This window comes from Oncorhynchus tshawytscha, linkage group LG30 (genome assembly GCF_018296145.1).
Source record: "Oncorhynchus tshawytscha isolate Ot180627B linkage group LG30, Otsh_v2.0, whole genome shotgun sequence".
In the NCBI taxonomy this organism is placed as follows: domain Eukaryota; kingdom Metazoa; phylum Chordata; class Actinopteri; order Salmoniformes; family Salmonidae; genus Oncorhynchus; species Oncorhynchus tshawytscha.
The window spans coordinates 21486664-21511752 of record NC_056458.1 but is presented as its reverse complement, the minus strand read 5'-3'; the positions used below and the strand labels follow the sequence as shown (position 1 = coordinate 21511752).

Below are 25089 nucleotides of genomic sequence, written 5' to 3'. Positions count from 1 at the left end.
CAACTCTGCTAAATAAAACAATGGATTCATTGAATAATCCGATCAAATCCCATTATTTCAAAACTCTTTAAAAAAAAAGTGCTTTGGGATTCCATAAAGCTTTCCATATCCTCAGAAAAGAACCCTTCTCTACATAATGTTGGAACCAATATCTCTACTGTGTGTGCAGGGGCCTATTGAAGAATGGGGAATGTCAGGATGAGGAGAGCATGGGTGGGCGGTGCAGGACAGAAGCACTGAGGAAGCTGTGTCAGATAAACCCCTCCCAGGCTCTCAACATCAGAGCCATGGTGGTGAGTCTGTCTTACATCATTTTCACACTATCGTGCTGATCTGAACCGTTTGTTCTTTCAGCACGGTTCCAGCTAGGTTGGATATGTAACCAGGCCAGCACAGTACAGCTCGTCTTTTATTAAACCTTTTTTAAAGCGGCAATCAGCAGTAAAAACAATGACAAAGCATTTTCCCCTTGTCTGTTTCGGTAAAAAGCTGAGGGATGGGGCTGGATAAATCTGGATAAGCTTATATTTTGGGTTCCTTATGGGGTACGAAAGTTCAACTAGGCCCATGAGGCATTTAGAAGTTATATTCTTCAATAATCAATGGGTACATATAAAAAAATGGATGTAGCAATTGCTGATTGCCCCTTTAAGTTGTGCCAATGCCAGCTCTGTTTGCTGCCCTGAAGATAACCGCCGTGAATCTATAGAAAACATCACTGTCATTCTATGTGTGTCCCCTGTCCCCAGGTGGAGGAGTGTCACCTGCCAGGTCTGGGTGTGGCCCTGACCCTGGACTATAAGCCTGACGTGGCCGACGATGCGGTCAGCCCTCTGGTGTCCTACATCAGTGGCTTGCTGCTGGGCACCAATGGGAAAGTACGCACTTGGTTCAGCATGTTCATATGCAACGGACAACCGGTGAGAAACACAGACCACTGCCTACAGTAACATATAGGGCCATACATATTTGAATTCTACATACTTACTCAATTTGTTTTGACTTATCAGTGACCCAAGCCCTGCTCAGATAATCCCTACCATTGTGTCGCTGAGTTGTCATAGTGTGGTGTTGTTAGTAACCGAATTTACAGTTCATTCTGAAAGTATTCAAACCCTTTTACTTTGTACACATTTTGTTACATCACAGCCTTATTTTAAAATGGGCAAAATAAAAACAATCCTCATCAATCTACACACAATACCCCTTAATGGCAAAAACCAAGCCACGAGGTTGAAGGAAGTCCGTATTGTGTCAAGGCACAGATCTGGAGAAGGACACCAACACATTTCTGCAGCATTGAAGGTCCCCAAGAACACAGTGACCACATCATTCTTAAATGGAAGAAGTTTGGAGCCACCAAGGCTCATCCTAAAGCTGGCTGCTGTTTAAACTGAGCAATCATGGGAGAAGGTTGTTTGTCAAGGAGTTGATCATGAACCCGATGGTCACTCTGAAGAAGCGCCAGAATTCCTTTTGTGGAGATGGGAGAACCTTCCAGAAGGACAACCATCTCTGCAGCACTCCACCAATAATGCCTTTATGGTAGAGTGGCCAGACAGAAGACACTCCTTAGTAAAAGGCACATGACAGCCTGCTTGGAGTTTGCCAAAAGCCACTTAAATACTCTCAGACCATGATAAACAAGACTCTCTGGTCTGATGAAACCAAGATTTAACTCTTTGGCCTGAATGCCAAGCATCACATCTGGTGGAAACCTGGTACTATCCCTACGGTGATGCATGGTGGTGGCAGCTGCATCATGCTGTGGGGATATTTTTCAGCGGCAGGGACTAGGAGACTAAGGATCGAGGGAGAGTTCCTTGATGAAAACCTGCTTCAGAGCACTCAGGATCTCAGTTGAATGACTGTAAGCACACAGACAACGCAGGAGAGGCTTTGGGACAAGTCTCAATGTCCTTGAGTGGCCCAGCTAGAGCCTGGACTTGAACCCGTTCGAACATCTCTGGAGAGACCTAAAAATAGCTGTGCAGCGACGCTTCCCATCCAACCTGACATAGCTTGAGAGGATCTGCAGAGAAGAATGTGAGAAACTCCCCAAATATAGGTGTGCCAAGCTTGTAGCATCAAACCCAAGAATACTTGAGGCTATAATTGCTGCCAACAGTGCTTCAACAAATTACTGAGTAAAGGGTCTGAATACTTATGTAAATGTGATATTTCAGCTTAATTTTTTGATAACTTTGATAAAATTTCTAAAAACCTGTTTTTGCTTCGTCATTGTGGGGTATTGTGTGTAGATTGACAATTTAATACATTTTTTAATAAGGCTGTAACGTAACAAAATGTGGAAAAAGTCAAGGGATCTGAATACTTTCCAAATGCACTGTATGTCCCTCTAACTCCCCTGAAATGCCTCTGTCAGTCCTACGGCTATTGTGTGCAGTAATCATCCGTCTATGAACCTGAGTTATACTGTTAACACTGAGGCAGTTTGCCCTAGTAGGAAGGCCCCTCAGTGCAGCTCACTCTGTACAGCTCAAACAGAAATATCACAGTCATGTCTACTGCTGATAAGCCTCCCAGTAAAGCAATAAATACAATCAAGAATCCCAGAAATGTGCAAAATAGCCTAAATTAACATATTTAGCTTAAGAAGCAAGGTTCATGAAATCGATAACGTGCTAGTGCAGATAACATTCATATATTGACCATCTCTGACACTGACTTAGATAATACCTTTGATACAGTGTTAGCAATGCATGGTTTCAACTTCTTGAGAAGAGGTAGGAATCCCAACGGTGGTTGTGGTGCCGTTTATATTCAGTCACATATCTGCTTAGAGAGAATCTCATTTCAAATGCTGTTGAAGTAATATGGCTACAGGTTCACCTGCCTCAACTAAAGGCCATTCTTGTGGGACGCTGCTATAGACCGCCAAGTGCTAACAGTCAATATCTGGATATTATGTGTGAAATGCTTGATAATGTATGTGATATCAATAGAGGGGTATCTTTTCTGCGTGACCTAAGTATTGACTGGATTTCATCAAGCTGCCCACTCAAGAAAAAGCTCCAAACTGTAACCAGTGCCTGCAACCTGGTTCAGGATATCAGTCAACCTACCAGGGTATTTACAAACAGCACAGGAATTAAATCATCCACATGTATTAATCACATCTTTACTGATTCTGAAGAAATCTGCTCTAAAGCAGTATCCAAATCGATCGGATGTAGTTCTCATAATATAGTAGCCATATCATGGAAAATTAAAGGTCATACAATATGTTTTGTAGTGATTTCTATGTTGACGATGTAAATAATAGTTGCTCTTCTGTGGTGTACAGTCGAGGTTAAAAGTTTTGAGAATGACACAAATATACATTTTCACAAAATCTGCTGCCTCAGTTTGTATAATGGCAATTTGCATGTACTCCAGAATGTTATGAAGAGTGATCAGATGAATTGCAAATAATTGCAAAGACCCACTTTGCCATGCAAATGGACTGAATCCCCCAAAAACATTTCCACTGCATTTCAGCACTGCCACAAATGGATCAGCTGACATCATGTCAGTGATTCTCTCGTTAACACAGGTGTGAGTGTTGAAGAGGACAAGGCTGGAGATCACTCTGTCATGCTGATTGAGTTCAAATAACAGACTGGAAGCTTCAAAAGGAGGGCGGTGCTTGGAATCATTGATCTTCCTCTGTCAACCATGGTTACCTGCAAGGAAATACGTGCTGTCATCATTGCTTTGCACAGAAAGGGCTTCACAGGCAAGGATATTGCTGCCAGTAAGATTGCACCAAAATCACCCATTTATCGGATCATCAAGAACTTCAAGGAGAGCGGTTCAATTGTTGTGAAGAAGGCTTCAGGACGCCCAAGAAAGTCCAGCAAGTGCCAGGACCGTCTCCTAAAGTTGATTCAGCATCGGGATTGAGGCACCACCAGTACAGAGCTTGCTGGGGTGAAGTCATATTTTCTCTGATGAATCCCCTCATTAATCCTCAGGAGGCGGGTGGACAAACAAAACCCCACAAATTCTGACAAACTCCAAGCATTGATTATGCAAGAATGGCCTGCAATCAGGATGTGGCCCAGAAGTTAATTGACAGCATACCAGGGCGGATTGCAGAGGTCTTGAAAAAGAAGGGTCAACCTGCAAAATATTGACTCTTTGCATCAACTTCATGTAATTGTCAAGCCTTTGACACTTATGAAATGCTTGTAATTATAGTTCAGTATTCCATAATAACATCTGACAAAAATATCTAAAGACACTGAAGCAGCAGACTTTGAAAATTAATATTTGTCATTCTCAAAACTTATGGTCACGACTGTAAAATGAGGAGCAACCAGTCGCATTATGAAATTGCTTATTCCAGTTACTAATAAGCATTCACGCATTTTAAGAAATTGACTGTAAAAACTGTTAAATCCATGTGGATTGATGAGGAATTCACAGCCGATTAGCAAATAAATTATAAATTGAGAAATTATGTGATTTAAACTGAATAATAAATAAACTATACTATGAAACAAAGACATTCTATAAATAATGATAGTAAAAAGATTTTGAGCACCTTAAATTACATTTTAGTCACAAAGGCGAACTCGGCTCCATCATTCATTGCATCAGATGGCTCATTCGTCACAAAACCCACTTGTATTGCCATCTACTTTAATACATTTTTCATTGGCAAGATTAGCAAATTTAAGCATGACATGCCAACAACAAGTCTTGAGGCGACACATCTATTCATAACTGACCGAATTATGAAATACAAGCGTTTATATTTTTGAATTCTGTAAAGTGAGTGTGAAAGAGGAGACTAATATTTATTCAATCAAAAATGACAAGCCACCTGGGTCTGATAAATGGAAAATTACTGAGGATAATAGCGGACGAAATTGCCACTCCTATTTGCCATCTCTTCAATCTAAGCCTACAGGAATGTGTGCGCCCTCAGACCTGAAGGGAAGCAATAGTCATTATGCTACCCAAGAATAGCAAAGCACCCTTTACTGGCACAAACAGCTGACCACCTGTTACCAACCCTTAGTAAACTTTTAGATTTTTGGGGGTTGACCAGATACAATGCTATTTCACAGTTAACAAATTAACAGATTTTCATCACACTTATATGGAAGGGCATTCAACATGCATGGCACTTACACAAACAACTGATTGGCTGAGAGGAATTGATTATAAAACGATTGTGGGAGCTGTTTTGTTAGACTTCATTGCAGCTTTTGACATTATCGATCATAGTCTTCTGCTGGAAAAGGTATGTGCTATGGTTTAACATCCCTTGCAATATTGTGGATAAAGACTTACCTGTCTAACAGAACCATGAGGGTGTTCTGTAAAGAAAGCATCCAACACAATCCAAGTAGAGTCAGGCATTCCCCAAGGCAGCTGTTTAGGACCCTTACTTTTTGAATCTTTACTAATGACCTGCCACTGGCTCTGAGTAAAGCCTGTGTGTCTGCTGATGACTCAACACTATACACGTCAGCTACCACACTTAACAAGAGCTGCAGTTAGTTTCAGAGTGGGTGGCAAGGAATAAGTTAGTCCTACATTTTCCTAAAACTAAAAGAATTGTATTTGGGACAAATCATTCACTAAACTCTAAAACTCAACCAAATCTTGTAATGAATAATTTGGAAATTGAGCACTTTGAGGTCATGGTCAAAACACATTGAAGCAACAGTAGCTATGATGGGGAGAGGTCTGTCCATAATAAAGCATTACAAATTGCAAATGGCCTAGAATAGGGCTGGCCCATAAATGTACACAGAGAACTAACATTAATAATATGCATGTCAATCTCTCCTGGCTCAAAGTAGAGGAGAGACTTCATCCCTACTTGATTGCACCTTGGGATCTGTTTTAAACTACTAGCATACAGATCAGACACCCATGCATACCACAAGACATGCCACCAGAGCTCTCTTCACAGTCCACTAGGCCAGAACAGACTATGGGAGGCGCATAGTACTACGCAGATCCATGACCACATGGAACTATTTCACTATTTCAAGTAACTCATTTATTAATTTTTATTTTAACTAGGCAAGTCCATTAAGAACACATTCTTATTTACAATGACTGCCTACTCATGCAAGCAGTAAAATCAGGGTTTAAAAAATTATGAAACTACACCTTATGCAACAGCGGGGACTTTTTTTGTGGTGTGATTTTCATATACACCCATGGGCTTCCAACCACATCAGCACACTGTTTTTTAAAAATATTGTAAAAAATCTGTATTGTTGTATATCCCTTGTTTTCTTTTGCGCAAATAAAACTAAAGAGACACACACAGGCACAGGCACGCATACACACACAGGATAGCATACACACCTGTACACATTAAGTTTGTGGTTATAAAGTGCTCGCCTGAGGGCACACTGTGTTGTGTAATTTTTAAAATTGTATATAACTGCCTTAATTTTGCTGGACCCCAGTAAGAGTAGCTGCTGCTTTGGCAAGAGTCGTCTGTTCTTTTGACCAATCTTTGGTCGACATTTTTAAACATGTATTTTTCCATATGTTGACACATCCTATGTGTTTTTAGGAAAAACATTCCCTATTCCCTCAACCCTTGCTCTCTTTACGTGACACATGTATGCATCGCATGCACGTGCCCAAAGACCTTTTCGCATGCTGACTATGTAATTATTACTCAAGAATGTCTGTTATCCCAGAGGACGATTTGGACGGGATTAGTTTTTTTTCCTAACTGCCCCCTGTAATTCTAAATGTTTTTAAAAAAAATCTTAATTGACAGGACGCAAGCCTGGAGGTTTTTATTATAGGTGTGAAGGTACAGTATTTCATAGGTGATAGGGCTACACTGAACTTGAGCTCAGTTTCTAAGTTTCTAAACCAAACCATCTTTCCTATCATGTCGTCATAATATTGGAATTGAGGAAGTCTAATCAAATTGTATTAGTCACATGCTCCGAATACAACCGGTGTAGACCTTACAGTGAAATGCTTACCCCAAACCAACAATGCAGTTTAAAAAATAATAAATAAAAGTAACAAGTAGTTAAAGAGCAGTAAAGAGCAGAAGTAAAATAACAATTGCGAGACTATATACAGGGGCTACTGGTACAGAGTCAATGTGCGGGTGCACCGGTTAAGGTAATTGTGATAATATGTACATGTAGGTAGAGTTATTAAAGTGACTATGCATAAATAATAACAGAGAGTAGCAGTGGTGTAAAATGGGAGGGAGGGCAATGCAAATAGTCTGGGTAGCCATTTGATTAGATGTTCAGGAGTCTTATGGCTTGGGGGTAAAAGCTTTTTAGAAGCCTCTTGGACCTAGACTTGGTGCTCTGGTACTGCTTGCCGTGCGGTAGCAGAGAGAACAGTCTATGACTAGGGTAACTGGAGACAGAGGGCCTTGCTCTGACACTGCCTGGTATAGAGGTCCTGGATAGCAGGAAGCTTGGCCCCAGTGATGTACTGGGCTGTACGCACTACTAGTGCCTTGCGGTCGGAGGCTGAGCAGTTGCCTTACCAGGCAGTGATGCAACCAGTCAGAATGCTCTCGATGGTGCAGCTGTAGAACCTTTTGAGGATCTGAGGACCCATGCAAAATCATTTCAGCCTCCTGAGGGAGAATAGGTTTTGTCGTGCCCTCTTCATGACTGTCATGGTGTGCTTGGACCATGTTAGTTTGTTGGTGATGTGGACACCAAGGAACTTGAAGCTCTCAATCTGCTCCACCACAGCCCCATTGATGAGAATGGGGGCGTGCTCGGTCCTCCTTTTCCTTTAGTCCACAATCATCTCCTTTGTCTTGCTCACGTTGAGGGAGAGGTTGTTATCCTGGCACCACACAGCCTGGTCTCTGACCTCCTCCCTATAGGCAGTCTCGTTGTTGTCGTTGATCAGGCCACTTAATGATCTTTTTGGAGTCGTGCCTGGCCGTGCAGTCATGAGTGAACAGGGAGTACAGGAGGGGACTGAGAACCCCCGGGGTGCCCCTGAGTTGAGGATCAGCGTGGCGGATGTGTTGTTACCTACCCTTACAACCTGGGGGCGGCAAGTCAGGAAGTCCAGGATCCAGTTGCAGAGGGAGGTGTTTAGTCCCAGGATCCTTTGCTTATTGATGACTGATCATAATCATTGGGATATTTTAGCAATCTGCAGTACATCCTAAATGCCCCCCACCCTTCAGATGTGAGCTTAACATTGCACATGAGACTCATTTTAAGGGAATGGATGAGATAGTAAACTTATAATTTCCAAACATTTAAGTCAGTTGTATAGTGTTGCTTTGCGGTCTATTAAGAGGTTTGCATTAAATAGGCTCAAATTTTAGTTTTTGTTTGTTTGTTAATATTCAATTCATACACACAAAACCATATAAACAAAAGCATTCACTGTGAAATGTGATAGGCTGCATGTAGGCCATTCATGATATACCTACATTTATCAATCAGTTAGTTTTCTTGCGCAAACTGCGAGCAACACCTGTCAAACTCAGACATTTATCTCAAAACACAGGAATGTCGATTCACATGGGACCTGTATTATCATAGGACCTTGGAGTTAGCCAAAGAAACAGGGTATTCTGGTTGGAAATGTTACTCTCCTGCCATCTAATTATTTAATAAAAATATATATATATTTTGCCTTTATTTAACTAGGCAGTCAGTTAAGAACAAATTCTTATTTACAATGACGGCCTACCCCAGCCAAACCCTAACCCGGACGACACCGGGCCAACTATGCGCCGTCCTATAGGACTCCCAATCACAGCCGGTTGTGATACAGCCTGCAATCAAACCAGGGTCTGTAGGGATGCCTCTAGCACTGAGATGCAGTGTCTTAGATCACTGCGCCACTCGGGAGATTACTGACATAGCAGATTCGGTTTGGACAAAAATGACAGATGTGGTGTTTTGTGCTCGTGCACATAATTACATTATCCGACCTCCCCCAGTAAAACTAATCCTGTCCGAATAGGGCACAATTGGGCCTGACCTATAGCCAGGGCCGCTCTTTGCCGTTCTGCTGCCATAGGCGAGACCAAAACTAGAATAGTCCCAGTAAGCAAAATGTATTTAACTAGGCAAGTCAGTTAAGAACAAATTCTTTCAATGACGACCTAGGAACAGTGGGTTAATTGCCTTGTTCAGGGGCAGAACAACAGATGTATACCTTTTCAGCTCGTGGATTCGATCTTGCAACCTTTCAGCTACTAGTCCAACTCTCTAACCACTAGGCTACCTGCTTCCCCAAAAATGACGTTGAAAAGATGTAACATACGTCTTTTCCAGACACTGACGTTAGGTTAAATTTAGGTTCTGAATAAAAGGTGAAAATGTTCTTTCCATATGTTTTAAAATATGCATTTTCCAGAACGCCGAAAAGGCATCTTTTCCGGACATTGAAAAAGACAATTTTTTTTAAACATAAAACCAGGTACATTTTTCATTCCGAATGAAAATGGAAAATACTTATTTTCCTGATGTTGAAAATACGTATTTTACAGATGTAGAAAATGTTTATTTTTCTGATGTTGAAATCAGGGTCATTTTTGTTTCTGAATGAAAGTAGAAAATAAGTCATTTATAGACATCTATGTTTGGACCAAATCGAGGCTGGTCCAGACCAGACAAAATCTGAACCAAACATATAAACGTCTATTATTGGTTCATATTTGGATCTGACCAAAAACCAATGTCTGTGGATGTGGAAAATCCAGGCCGGTCCGGAACCGCACCAAAAAAAGACATCCAAAAGGCGTTGGCGTCGGTCCGTGCTTGCTGAGGTGTAGCCTACAGTGTTGAATATCAGCTACCCAACTTTATCAGGAGCTATTGTTGTGGAAAATATTGAATCAAATACTTCTCAGATACCGGAGCTTGTGAATTAAAATAGACTTTATTACAGAGAGTAACAAAGCTGAGCAACTCCATGGAAGAGCTGACTCTTCATTCTTAGTACTTGGCTTTTATACAGACAGTCTTAGCCTTACATTACGTTGTCACTCCACTTTACAAATCTTGCTGTTTTACTTAGTTTCCATTCTCTTATTGGCTCAGACATTGGGAAATACTCCTACTGCATACTCCTACTGGTGCCTATCACTGATTAGCTAATGTTCCTGTCCAAAGATCTTCACAAGTTTAGGCCGATGTTGTCTATGTATGATTAATCCATGTGTGTGTCCAGTAGCCTTCACAAGATCAGATATGGCCCAGACCAGCCAACTTGCCTCATCCACACAGATTCTGCTTACGTTCTGTTTTAGTTGACTCTATTGATCCAGCTTTGTACACTCACATGGGCTTCAGCCTTCATTCTGCTTACACATGTCTAATATCTAAACTTATATCGATTATTATTTCTACTTCAAAGAGAACAGTATCGGTACTGAGAATCATCAGATGACTGGAAAATCTCCTACACTATGTCCAGTCTATTTGCAATGTGTTTACACATTGGGAAATGCAGGAGTATTTTCTTTTTTGCTATGATCAGCTTGTCAAAAAAGTTACAGATATGAACTTGAAACCACTGATCATGACAATGGGGTGAAACTCTTGAAAAACAGTTGTGATTGTCCATTCCATAATGTCCATTTGACTTTGGCCTGTTATGTTTTTAGCATATGCTGTTTGTTAACATGACAGCTACTTTTTTATTTGATTGAGCGCCATTTAGGTTCGGCTATTTGATTGGAGAATCCGGCATGATGTAAAAAGTGTCCCTCATTACGTTGTAATTCATTTAATCTTTGATAAGCACTGCTAGGTTTTATGTGTTGTTGTTGGAGGTGCGTCTTGGTCAGTTTAGCTCAGAAAATGCCACCCTCGTCTATCTGCTGCCATAGGTGGCCTCCTAATCCTGCTTAATGACGTAACAAATAAACTCAAAATGGCGGAATATTTACCGGTTGCTCAGGAGGTAAAGGAAAAAACAGATGTGTGGAATAAATGTGGCTCATTGTGGAAAATACTGGAGATCAAGAAAAAGAAGATGAGCAAGCGCTGCATGCGTATTATGGGTGCCAAATAGGTGCAGTATAGATTACAAAATATTTTTTCTGACCGTTTTGTAACAATGCAAACAACCCTAAATAAAGTTTAAGCGTACCAGAGAGTCTGTTGTAAAGTTTTTTTGGTAAGCCTTTATTACAGCAAAGACAAACAGTCGCAATCATTGGTGAACGCAATATCTGAAATGTAACGATTTATTGTTTAAGCTAATTATTAAAGACTCGCTTTATTATTTTTAAACTAAAATGTGTGATTGCATTTAAAATCACGAATTACTCGTTTTTTGTGTGATGACATGAACGAATGAATGATTGATTAAAACAGTAGCCTATAAAAGTATTGAAAGTAAGGTACGGTATTATGGTATTAAGACTAAACAGGATGTGTTCATTGGCCTACAGCTCAACGGTGGTTATACAGGACTACTATACCAAGCCTACTAATGATGAAATTACTTATTATAAAAAATAACAATAAGGAGATCAAGAAAAAGGAGCATTTATTAATATTTTGCAGACAATTTGGAACAGTGTAAACACTAAATAAATGAGAACAGCCTCTGGTATTATTTATAATGAAGAAAAAGTGTAAAGCTTTAATTGCAGCAAAGCAAAGATGATAAATACTGCCAAATTTGTGAAATTGTTTCTTGGTGCTCACTGAATCAGTAGGCTATTAAACAAACACTGATTATAGACCTAATTACGTTTGGGTTTCCTCTTTCCTCACGTTTCTTATACAATAAGGGAAGGGCTGTTTTCTCATCTCCTCATTTTGTTTCTGACTCAGGTATTGTTCTCAACACCTATGTGCTGGCTATTATGCACATAGCAACATGGTTTAAGAAAAGGCATATTAATCAGCTCAATGATGTCTTTCAGAACCGTGGACAGCAACCGCAATCCAACGAGGGAGAAAGCGCATTTGTTATAAAATAATATTAAACCGTTGTTTAGGTAATATAACTATGTACAATTTCAGTAGCACATGTCTTAGACTGACTGTGCCATCCCCACGGCCTCGACAATGGATCAGTCCACTCAGCTTGAATCAGACAGGTATCTTGTACATTGTTACTCACACACACACACACACACAGCTCTCACTGATACCTTGAAAGTGGCTTATATTCTCTCATACAGCTCTCAACCCCCCTCCCTCTTTCTCTCTTGCCATCTCTCCGTTGCTCCCTCACTCCCTCCGTCAGAGAAAGCATGAGAACACCTCAGTGTGGAGGATGCAGAGAGCAGCTCAGGGTACTCAGGTCACAGGGAGTAGCACGTGGTGAAGGCCTCCACCCTGCTCCGACTCTACTGTGCACTGATGGGCATCGCAGGACTCAGGTAGGCAACACTGCAGAGAGGAGAGGACATCAGTAGGGATGGCGCTGATGGTCTCTTCTGATAGGTACTCTGTTTTATGAGTTATTTTCAAGAGGGGGGTGAGGAGTTATCTTAGTTTTGTTTGTGTGAGAATTTAATTGACTTTTGAAAGAGGGTGTATGTAATGTTTGTGGGTGATTAACTTTAGGTGGCAATTTGGGGTGTTTTGTGAGATTTGAAGTAATAGTGGTGTGTGTGTGTCTTCCCCCATGGACAGGCCTACTGTTGAGTAGGCAGAGCAGCTTCTCCAGCTGATGATCAGCAGGCCTCCGGCCACTCCAGCTGGGGTTCGCTTTGTCTCTCTGTCCTTCTGTAAACTACTAGCCTAACCCCACACTAGTCAGGTAGGACCATGTTACCACTACAACCAGCCTCCTACTCGTCCGTATCTCCTTACTCACCCCTTCCTACAGATGTTATTGGCTCTTTCTCAATTGTCCATACGCACTCTTCACTTCATTGTACTGATCTGAAAGAACTGACCAGGTAAAAGCCACCATTGGTTTTGCCTGTCAAATATTTTCCAATCAGTGCAGATGAAGAGGAGAAATGAGGAGAGGGTAGATGTTTAAGCAGTTGAGTTAGTCATTGTATCCTATGCCAAGCAGTTGGCAGACAGATTCTCGCTGGGCTAACAGAGCCAGGTTCAACAGGTAGCTTGTTTGGAAAGGTTCCTGATGTTACATTAAGTGGTTTTTGACGGTGTTGTGTTCTCCTGCAGCACCCCTGGAGCAGAGCAGCTGATGGTGATGTGGCTCAGCTGGATGATCAAAGAGGAGGAGGATTTTGAGAGGTGATTACGACTTGTCCTTAAGTTTTTGTTTATCAAGCTCTCTTTCATGTTTCATGTACATTCTATAACATGCAATATACATCAAAAATACAGATTTGGTTCAAATAAAGTTAATTTCTCCTTTAATGCTGCCTCACAAAACACAGGTGTACTGTGCATGTTAATGCCCCATCTCCACATCTTGTTCTTCCCTCCCCTTCTCCTCTCTGCTCTGGTCTATGCTACTGGAGGGGAAAGGCACAGGGCAGACAGCTCATCTAAAAATAAGAAAAAACGGTGCAGGGACGCGGGGTGGAATAGGGCAGGGCTAGGGAGGGATAGGGGAGTGGGGGGAACCAACCCAAGAGGCCCTGACAGGCTTTTAAAAATGTAATAAGCCCTTCATCGTCTGTGAGTTATTACTGCATCAGCCCAACTCCCTGTCTGTGTAAACGTGTGTCTCCTCTGTGTGCTGTGGACCCATCAGTGGGAAGGTAAATGAGTGTAGAGGGGGCACTGGGCCGGAGGAGGAGGGAGCAGGGTGTCTGTCATAGTTGGGTATAATCAGTTTATTAAAGTGCCATCCTCCTAAGATGCATTTTCAGCTGCCGGTTTACCTCTCTCTCTCTCTCTCTCTCTCTCTCTCTCTCTATCTCTCTATCTCTCTATCTCTCTAGTGCTGCGGGTGTCGCCGCTTCTTTCACAGAGATGTTATTACTGGTTGCCATGTATTTCCATAGCAACTAGCTCAGCGCCATCATCGAGCTGGTCTGCTCCACTTTTGGGATGAAGGTAAGGTGGAGTGATGGCGGAAGGTGGGGGGATCTGAATTGCATACACCTCGTCTCCTTCTCAAAACCCATTGGATGAGACAGCCAGAGGCCCTCTCCCCTCTAGAGAGGGAGAGACTATCTTTTTAACCATACCACGTGGTTAAACTCTTAGACTTTCGATACCGACAGAATAAGAACAAGTCTTTGATATTGATTACTAGTCTGCAGCTAGGAATTCGGCATCATTGAACACGAAGAACGACAACCACCGAAATATCCATTCAATAACGAATGTCACTTTGAACTATCCCCTCTAACCAAGACAGAGAGAGAGAGGGAGAGAGACGGACAATTCTACAAAAGAAAAACTTTTCACCTGCGATCAAGACGACACACTGAGCATAAATATATATATTGATTGTAATTGTTCCCGAATGAGTGAGCGTTCATGGGTAAGGGATTAGCATTTTAATTGTTATAATTAACTCTGTAGTGACTTCTTAGTCGACCCCCACTTCCCTTTTGTCAAACAAGCCGCCATGCTGGTTCAGCACACTAGGGCACATTCTATCATTTCATGTAACCATATTTACTGTTTGTTTATGCATTTCTGTGAATTACTTAGTTAGTAATAAATAAACTATTTAAGACTATTGATGTATGGATGACTCATATTGAAGACTGGGTTCGTGCAGATAACCAACAATTTACGACGTTTGGAATGAGACTAACGTGAGGTAAAGTAAATAATTCATTAATTCGAAGACTAATTGATCAGATAAAATATCTGAAAAGTTATTTTAGGAAATGATAACTTTGTAATCTGAATATTTTTCCTTGGTGCATAGATTTCATAGTTAATTAGTTACATGATTAACCAGTTGATCGCATAGTAACTAATTACAGAGAATCTTTGATAAAAACTATCAGTCTTCAGTTAATGATAGTAAAGACACGACAGTAGCCTTCCACAAGCTCCTGACAGAGCTGGTGTAATTGAGTCAGTTTGTAGGCCTCCTTGCTCTTACACGCTTTTTCAGTTCTGCCCATAAATTTTCTATGGGATTGAGGTCAGGGCTTTGTGATGGCCACTCTAATACCTTGACATTCTTGTCCTTAAGCCATTTTGCCACAACTTTGGTAGTATGCTTGGGGTCATTGTCCATTTGGAAGACCCATTTGCGTCCAAGCTTTAACTTCCTGAATGATGCAGAAAAATGTATCCATGCTTTTGTTACTTCAAGGTTAGACTACTGCAATGCTCTACTTTCCAGCTACCCAGATAAAGCACTAAATATACTTCAGTTAGTGCTAAATACGGCTGCTAGAATCCTGACTAGAACCAAAAAAATTGATCATATTACTCCAGTGCTAGCCTCCCTACACTGGCTTCCTGTCAAGGCAAGGGCTGATTTCAAGGTTTTACTGCTAACCTACAAAGCATTACATGGGCTTGCTCCGACCTATCTCTCTGATTTGGTCCTGCCGTGGTCTGCCTACCCATGTGAGAGACGCAAACTCGGTCTCAACCTTGAAGTCTTTACTGAAGACTCATCTCTCTTCAGTGGGTCATATGATTGAGTGTAGTCTGGCACAGGAGCGTGAAGGTGAACGGATAGGCTCTGGAGCAACGAACCGCCTTTGCTGTCTCTGCCTGGCCGGTTCCCCTCTTTACACTGGGATTCTCTGCCTCTAACCCTATTACAGGGGCTGAGTCACTGGCTTACTAGTGCTCTTTCATGCCATCCCTAGGAGGGGTGCGTCACTTGAGTGGGTTGAGTCACTGATGTGATCTTCCTGTCTGGGTTGGCGCCCCCCTTGGGTTGTGCCGTGGCGGAGATCTTTGTGGGCTATACTCGGCCTTGTCTCAGGATGTTAAGTTGGTGGTTGAAGATATCCCTCTAGTGGTGTGGGGGCTGTGCTTTGGCAAAGTGGGTGGGGTTATATCCTTCCTGTTTGGCCCTGTCCGGGAGTATCATCAGATGGGGCCACAGTGTCTCCTGATCCCTCCTGTCTCAGCCTCCAGTATTTATGCTGGTATAGTTTGTGTCGGGAGGCTGGGGTCAGTTTGTTATATCTGTAGTACTTCTCCTGTCTTATCCGGTGTCCTGTGTGAATTTAAGAATGCTCTCTCTAATTCTCTCTTTCTCTCTTTCTTTCTCTCTCTCTCGGAGGACCTGAGCCCTAGGACCATGCCTCAGGACTACCTGGCATGATGACTCCTTGCTGTCCCCAGTCCACCTGGCCGTGCTGCTGCTCCAGTTTCAACTGTTCTGCTTGCGGCTATGGAATCCTGACCTGTTCACCGGACATGCTACCTGTCCCAGACCTGCTGTTTTCAACTCTCTAGAGACAGCAGGAGTGGTAGAGATACTTTTAATGATCTGCTATGAAAAGCCAACTGACATTTATTCCTGAGGTGCAGACTTGCTGCACCCTCGACAACTACTGTCATTATTATTATTTGACCATGCTGGTCATTTATGAATATTTGAACATCTTGGCCATGTTCTGTTATAATCTCCACCCGGCACAGCCAGAAGAGGACTGGCCACCCCTCATAGCCTGGTTCCTCTCTAGGTTTCTTCCTAGGTTTTGGCCTTTCTAGGGAGTTTTTCCTAGCCACCGTGCTTCCACACCTGCATTGCTTGCTGTTTGGGGTTTTAGGCTGGGTTCAGCACTTTGAGATATCAGCTGATAGACGAAGGGCTATATAAATACATTTCATTTGATTTGATTCGACTGATGTCTTGAGATGTTGCTTCAATATATCCACCTAATTTTCCTCCTCATGATGCCATCTGTTTTGTGAAGTGCATCAGTCCCTCCTGCAGCAAAGCACCCCCACGACATGATGCTGCCACACCCGTGCTTCACGGTTGGGATGTTCTTCAGCTTGCAAGCCTCCCCCCTTTTCCTCCAAACATAATGATGGTCATTATGGCCAAACAGTTCTATTTTTGTTTCATCAGAGCAGAGGACATGTCTCCAAAAAGTACGATCTTTGTCCCATGTGCAGTTGCAAACCGTAGTCTGGCTTTTTTATGACGGTATTGGAGCAGTGGATTCTTCTTTGCTGAGTGGCCTTTCAGGTTATGTCGATATGGGACTTGTTTTACTGTGGATATAGATACTTTTGTACCTGTTTCCTTCAGCATCTTCACAAGGTCCTTTGCTGTTGTTCTGGGATTGATTTGCACTTTTCGCACCAAAGTACGTTAATCTCTAGGAGACAGAATGCGTCTCCTTCCTGAGCCGTATGACGGCTGCATAGGCCCATGGTGTCGATACTTGCATACTTTTCTTTGTATAGATGAATGTGGTACCTTCAGGCATTTGGAAATTGCTCCCAAGGATGAACCAGACTTGTGGAGGTCTACAATTTCTTTTGAGGTCTTGGCTGATTTCTTTTGATTTTCCCATAATGTCAAGCAGAGAGGCACTGAGTTTGAAGGTAGGCCTTGAAATACATCCACAGGTACACCTCCAATTGACTTAAATGATGTAAATTAGCCTTTCAGAAGCTTCTAAAGCCATTACATAATTTTCTGGAATTTTCCAAGCTGTTTAAAGGCACAGTCAACTTAGTGTATGTAAACTTCTGACCCATTGGAATTGTGATACAGTGAATTGTAAGGGAAATAATCGTCTGTAGTCTGTAGTCTAGTATAGTCTGTAAACAATTGTTGGAAAAATTACTTGTCATGCACAAAGTGGATGTCCTAACCGACTTGCCAAAACTATAGTTTGTTAACAAGACATTTGTGGAGTGGTTGAAAACAAGTTTTAATGACTCCAACCTAAGTGAATGCAAACATCTGACTTCAACTGTACATAATAATTTGGTGGGAGATTATAATACATTTTTTAAGTTTCTCAATGGACTGTAAAGGAAATCTAACTACAAACTATCACCCTCATGCACTTAAGGAAATCACAAATATTAAGGATTTATTGGAACTCGTGGCTATATGGAGCCTGACCTAATGAGATATACATGGGGGGGCTCATTTAAGCTAGTCGTCTTGACTACTATCTTATGTCATTCTTGCTGGCACCAAAGGTTAGTGTGGATTAGTGTGAAAGGTTAGTGTGAGGATATTGGAAATGTAATCAAAGCCTACTGGATGACAACTTGTTTTTAACCTACTACATAACATTGGTACAGCAGGTCCCCTTATTGGATGACACATTCAATTGTGTCTCAAATGTGTCTTTAAAGGCTATTCAATTCAATACTCAAACAAAAACAATGTAGGTCAAAAGAGTTCATATTAACAAAGGAAATAGAGGGACTAACAGTACAGATAGATGGCAATGAAAACTCATTAGAGGCACATAATATGTTAAAGGAAAAACAAAAAGAACTGGAGGAACTTATTCAAAAAAGTAATATATTATAAAAAATAAAGTGAACTGGATGGAATATAGGGAAAATGCACCAAATTAAGTTTTAATCTTCCACATATAAATGCTACCAAAAGTAATTTACAGAAACGTATAAATAGAGGGAATGAGTCATCCATGATGAATATTTTTAAAAGAGGGAGCAAAGTACTTTTAAGCACATGTTATCATTTCAGTCTCCTCCATCTCCACTAACTGAAGTTAATTGAAAGGTGTCACGCTCTGACCTTAGTTCTTTTGTTATGTCTTTGTTTTAGTATGGTCAAGGCGTGAGTTGGGGTGGGTAGTCTATGTTCCTTCTTCTATGTTGTGGTTATGTGTTTGGCCTGGTATGGTTCTCAATCAGAGGCAGGTGTTGTTCGTTGTCTCTGATTGAGAATCATACTTAGGTAGCCTTTTCCCACCTGTGTCTTGTGGCTGAATATTTTTCCGTGTTTGTTCCACACCGGATTGTTTTGTTCGTTTCCTTTATTCACACATTTTGTATTTCAGTGTTCAGGCAAATAAACATCATGAACACGTACCACGCTGCACATTGGTCCGATATTTCCTAATCCTCAGACGAGGAGGAGGACGACGATCTTTACAAAATTATATATTTTTCTATTAATAGTGTAAAATTAACAGCTGTTTAAAAAGGCCAAAATACAGAGGAGTAACTTCTTGACGCACTCAAAGCCTTTAAGTCCGAGAAAACACCAGGGGCCTCGTTTATAAATGTTGCGTAGGCACAAAAGAAGGCGTACGCCACTTTCTAAGCAAACTTTTCGGATTTATTTTTAAAAAACTTGACGGGAGAATGTGCAGGTCCTCCACGGACACTTTGACCCATATGTACGCACCTAAACTGGAGAAATGAGAAACTGCGACTCCGATGGCAGAAGGATAAAACTCGAGAAATGCTTTGAAATTGATATCATTGAGTAAAATAGATTGAAATATTACCTCACGTATTATATATGAAGATTTCCCTGGAGTGCACACAAAAAAACATAAACATGATTTAGGATAATATATACAAATGGAGATATCTGTTTTTTCAAAAGAACCCCTCAAATTGTAACGGTTTTCTAGTGGTGATGAAGGAGAGTCGGACCAAACTGCAGCGTGTCGATTGCGATCCATATTTATTAAACAAAACGTAAACACGACTAAACACTAAACACTACAAAACAATAAACGTAATGAAAACCGAAAACAGCCTATCTAGTGCAAACTAACAGAGAGTACAAGTAAGACACTAAGGACAATCACCCACGACAAACTCAAAGAATATGACTGCCTAAATATGGTTCCCAATCAGAGACAACGATAAGCACCTGCCTCTGATTGAGAACCACTCCAGACAGCCATAGACTTTGCTAGACAACCCACTAAGCTACAATCCCAATACCACCACCAAAACCCCAAGACAAACACACCACAATTACAAAAACCCTATGCCACACCCTGGCCTGACCAAATACATAAAGATAAACACAAAATACTTTGACCAGGGCGTGACAGAACCCCCCCCCTAAGGTGCGGACTCCCGAACGCACCTCAAAACAATAGGGAGGGTCCGGGTGGGCGTCTGTCCATGGTGGCGGCTCCGGCGCGGGACGTGGACCCCACTCATTTAATGTCTTAGTCCCCTCTCCCTTCGTCCCTGGATAGTCCACCCTCGCCGCCGACCATGGCCTAGTAGTCCTCACCCAGAACCCCACTGGACTGAGGAGCAGATCGGGACTGAAGGACAGCTCGGGACCGAGGCAGCTCGGGACTGAGGGGAAGCTCAGGAGTGAGAGAAAGCTCAGGAGTGAGAGAAAGCTCAGGAGTGAGAGAAAGCTCAGGAGTGAGAGGAAGCTCAGGCAGGTAGATAGATCTACCAGCTCCTGGCTGGCTGGTGGTTTCAGCAGATCCTGGCTGACTGGCAGATCCTGGCTGACTGGCAGATCCTGGCTGACTGGCAGATCTGGAAGAGTCTGGTTGACTGGCAGATCTGGAAGAGTCTGGTTGACTGGCAGATCTGGAAGAGTCAGGTTGACTGGCAGATCTGGAAGAGTCTGGTTGACTGGCAGATCTGGAAGAGTCTGGTTGACTGGCAGATCTGGAAGAGTCTGGCTGACTGGCAGATCTGGAAGAGTCTGGCTGACTGGCAGATCTGGCGGCGCTGGGCAGACTGGCGGCGCTGGGCAGACTGGCGGCGCTGGGCAGACTGGCAGCGCTGGGCAGACTGGCGGTGCTGGGCAGACTGGTGGCGCTGGGCAGACTAGCGACGCTGGGCAGACTGGCGACGCTGGGCAGACTGGCGACGCTGGGCAGACTGGCGGCGCTGGGCAGACTGGCGGCGCTGGGCAGACTGGCGACGCTGGGCAGACTGACGACGCTGGGCAGACTGACGACGCTGGGCAGACTGACGACGCTGGGCAGACTGGCGACGCTGGGCAGACTGGCGGTGCTGGGCAGACTGGCGGTGCTGGGCCGACTGGCGGTGCTGGGCCGACTGGCGATGCTGGGCAGACTGGCGATGCTGGGCAGACTGACGGCGCTGGGCAGACTGACGACGCTGGGCAGACTGGCGACGCTGGGCAGACTGGGGGCACTGGCGGCGCTGGGCAGACTGGCGGCACTAGCTGCTCCATATAGGCTGACAGCTCTGGCGGCTCCGTGCTGACTGGCAGCTCCTTGCAGACTGGCAGCTCCTTACAGACTGACAGCTCCTTGCAGACTGACAGCTCCTTGCAGACTGACAGCTCCGTGCAGACTGGCAGCTCCTTGCAGACTGGCAGCTCCTTGCAGACTGGCAGCTCCATGCAGACTGACATCTCCTTGCAGACTGACATCTCCTTGCAGACTGACATCTCCTTGCAGACTGACATCTCCTTGCAGACTGACAGCTCCTTGCAGACTGACAGCACTGGCTGCTTCATGTAGACTGACAGCTCTGGCTGCTCCTTGCAGACTGGCAGCTCCATGTAGACTGGCTGCTTCATGCAGACTGGCAGCTCGGGCTGCTTCATGTAGACTGGCTGCTCCATGCGGACTGACAGCTCTGGCTGCTCCATGTAGACTGGCTGCTTCATGCAGACTGGCAGCTCGGGCTGCTTCATGTAGACTGACAGCTCTGGCTGCTCCATGCAGACTGACAGCTCTGACTGCTCCATGCAGACTGACAGCTCTGGCTGCTTCATGCAGACTGGCAGCTCTGGCTGCGCTGAACAGGCGGGAGACTCCGGCAGCGTAGGAGAGGAGAAAGGCTCTGGCTGCGCTAAACAGGCGGGAGGCTCCGGCAGCGCTGTAGAGGAGGAAGGCTCTGGCTGCGCTAAACAGGCGGGAGACTCCGGCAGCGCTGGAGATGAGGAAGGCTCTAACAGCGCTAGAGAGGCGAGGCGCACTGTAGGCCTGATGCGTGGTGCTGGTACTGGTGGTACTGGACCGAGGACACGCACAGGAAGCCTGGTGCGGGGAGCTGCTACCGGAGGGCTGGGTTGTGGAGGTGGTACTGGATAGACCGGACCGTGCAGGCGCACTGGAGCTCTTGAGCACCGAGCCTGCCCAACCTTACCTGGTTGAATGCTCTCGGTTGCCCTGCCAGTGTGGCGAGGTGGAATAGCCCGCACTGGGCTATGCAGGCGAACCGGAGACACCGAGCGCAAGGCTGGTGCCATGTAAGCTGGCCCAAGGAGACGCACTGGGGACCAGATGCGTAGAGCCGGCTTCATGGCATTTGGCTCGACGCTCAATCTAGCCCGGCCGATACGCGGAGCTGGGATATACCGAACCGGGCTGTGCACCCGCACTGGAGACACCGTGCGCTCCATAGCATAACACGGTGCCTGCCCGGTCTCTCCAGCCCCCGGTAAGCACAGGGAGTTTGCGCAGGTCTCCTACCTGGCATAGCCATACTCCCTGTAAGCCCCCAAGAAATTTTTGGGGCTGACTCTCGGGCTTCGCTCTGCGCCGCCGTGTTTTCCTTTTCGACTCCATTCGCCTATAGCCTTCTTCGCACTGCTCAAGCGAATCCCATGCGGGCTCCTGCACTCTCTCTGGGTCGGCCGCCCACCTGTCGATCTCTTCCCACGTCGTATACTCCATGCCATTGCTGTCCATAACGTCCTCCTTTCGCTTCTCCTGTTGCACCTTTGGGCGGCTACACTCCCCTGGTTTAGCCCAGGGTCCTCTCCCGTCGAGGATTTCCTCCCATGTCCAGAAATCCTTATTTAGCATCTCCTTTTTTGGCTTCTCCTGCCTGTTGACACGCCGCTTGGTCCGTTGGTGGTGGGTGATTCTGTAACGGTTTTCTAGTGGTGATGAAGGAGAGTCGGACCAAACTGCAGCGTGTCGATTGCGATCCATATTTATTAAACAAAACGTAAACACGACTAAACACTAAACACTACAAAACAATAAACGTAATGAAAACCGAAAACAGCCTATCTAGTGCAAACTAACAGAGAGTACAAGTAAGACACTAAGGACAATCACCCACGACAAACTCAAAGAATATGACTGCCTAAATATGGTTCCCAATCAGAGACAACGATAAGCACCTGCCTCTGATTGAGAACCACTCCAGACAGCCATAGACTTTGCTAGACAACCCACTAAGCTACAATCCCAATACCACCACCAAAACCCCAAGACAAACACACCACAATTACAAAAACCCTATGCCACACCCTGGCCTGACCAAATACATAAAGATAAACACAAAATACTTTGACCAGGGCGTGACACAAATATGTTGTACAGTTTAATCGGGAATCATATTTAATTGGATCTAATTATTAAACAATACTTCCATCTTATGAAATGTATTCTTATAAATAATAAGGTGAACAGTAGGACAAATTACACGTAAACTGATTATGTTTTCTATGCCTCAGTCGGGCAGATATGAGTGCAGTTTCATATATTGTTATCATGTTCGTTGCACAGAACTGTCAATGTGATAATGGCCCTGTCATTGTCAGTTACAATCAGGGTAATCACCACACCTGAGGTGTTACGCAATTGGGTAGTTTTGACAATCAAATAGGTGGGTATAAAAAGGCATGCAATTTACGACCTCTCTCTGACCACAGCAGCCTTGGTGCACCATATCTAAGGAAGTTTCAATCTATTGCTCGCCTGAGGTAGAGTATCTCATTATAAGCTGTAGACCACATTACCTACCTAGAGCGTTTTCATCTTTTTCTTTGTAGCTGTTTACATACCACAACAGTCAGAGGCTGGCACTAAGCCATAAGCAAACAAGAAAACACTCACCCAGCTTAAATCTTTTTTACCACATTTCTATCAGCATGTTAAATGTGCAACCAGAGGAAAACGAACTCTGGACCACCTATACTCCACACACAGAGACACATACAAAACTCTCCCTCGCCTCCATTTGGCAAATCTGACCATAATTATATCCTCCTGATTCCTGCTTACAAGGAAAATTAAAGCAGGAAGCACCAGTGACTAGATAAATAAAAAAGTGGTCAGAGGAAGCAGATGCTAAGCTACAGGACTGTTTTGCTAGCACAGACTGGAATATGTTCCTGGATTCCTCCGATGGCATTGAGGATTACACCACATCAGTCATTGGCTTCATCAATAAGTGCATCGAGGACGTCGTCCCCACAGTGACCGTACATACATACCGCAACCAGAAGCTGCCGCTTTCAAGGAGCGGGACTCTAACCCGGAAGCTTATAAGAAATCCTGCTATGCCCTCAGACGAACCATCAAACAGGCAAAGGTTCAATACAGGACTACGATCGAATCGTACTACGACGCTCGTCCGATGTGGCAGGGCTTGCAAACCATTACAGACTACAAAGGGAAGCACAGCCGAGAGCTGCCCAGTGACACGAGCCTACCAGATGAGCTAAATTACTTCTATGATCGCTTTGAGGCAAATAACACTGAAACATGCATGAGAGCAGCAACTGTTCCGGAAGACTGTCTGATCACGTTCTCCGCAGTGAGACCTTTGAACAGGTCAACATTCACAAGGCCTCAGGGCCAGACAGATTACCAGGACGTCTACTGCGAGCACACACTGACCAACTGGCAAGTGCCTTCACTGACATTTTCAACCTCTCCCTGTCCGAGTCTGTAATACCAACATGTTTCAAGCAGATCACCATAGTCCCTGTGCCCATGAACACTAAGGTAACCTGCCTAAATGACTAGCGACCCATAGCACCCACCTCTGTAGCCATGAAGTGCTTTGAAAGGCTGGTCATGGCTCACATCAACACCATCATCCCAGAAACTCGCACAAACAGATCCACAGGTGATGCAATCTCTATTGCACTCCACACTGCCCTTTCACACCTGGACAAAAGGAACACCTATGTGAGAATGCTATTCATTGACTACAGCTCAACGTTCAACACCATAGTGCCCTCAGAGCTCATCACTAGGCTAAGGACCCTGGGACTAAACACCTCCCTCTGCAACTGGATCAAACTTCCTGACGGCCGGCCCCAGGTGGTAAGGGTAGGTAACAACACATCCGCCATGCTGAACCTCAGCACAGGGGCCCCTCAGGGGTGCCTGCTCAGTCCCCTCCTGTACTCCCTGTTCACTCATGACTGCACAGCCAAGCACGACTCCAAAACCATTAAATTTGGTGATGACACAACAGTGGTAGACCTGATCACCGACAATGACAAGACAGACTATAGAAAGGAGGTCAGAGACCTGGCCGTGTGGTGCCAGGACAACAACCTCTCTCTCAACGTGATCTAGACAAAAGAGATGATTGTGGACTACAGGAAAAA

At 44.0% G+C, this 25089-nt stretch overlaps 1 pseudogene; it reads left to right on the top strand.

Annotated features, from left to right (window-relative positions):
* Positions 1-25089, top strand: part of LOC112229115 — a 53601-nt pseudogene that overhangs the window by 5246 nt on the left and 23266 nt on the right.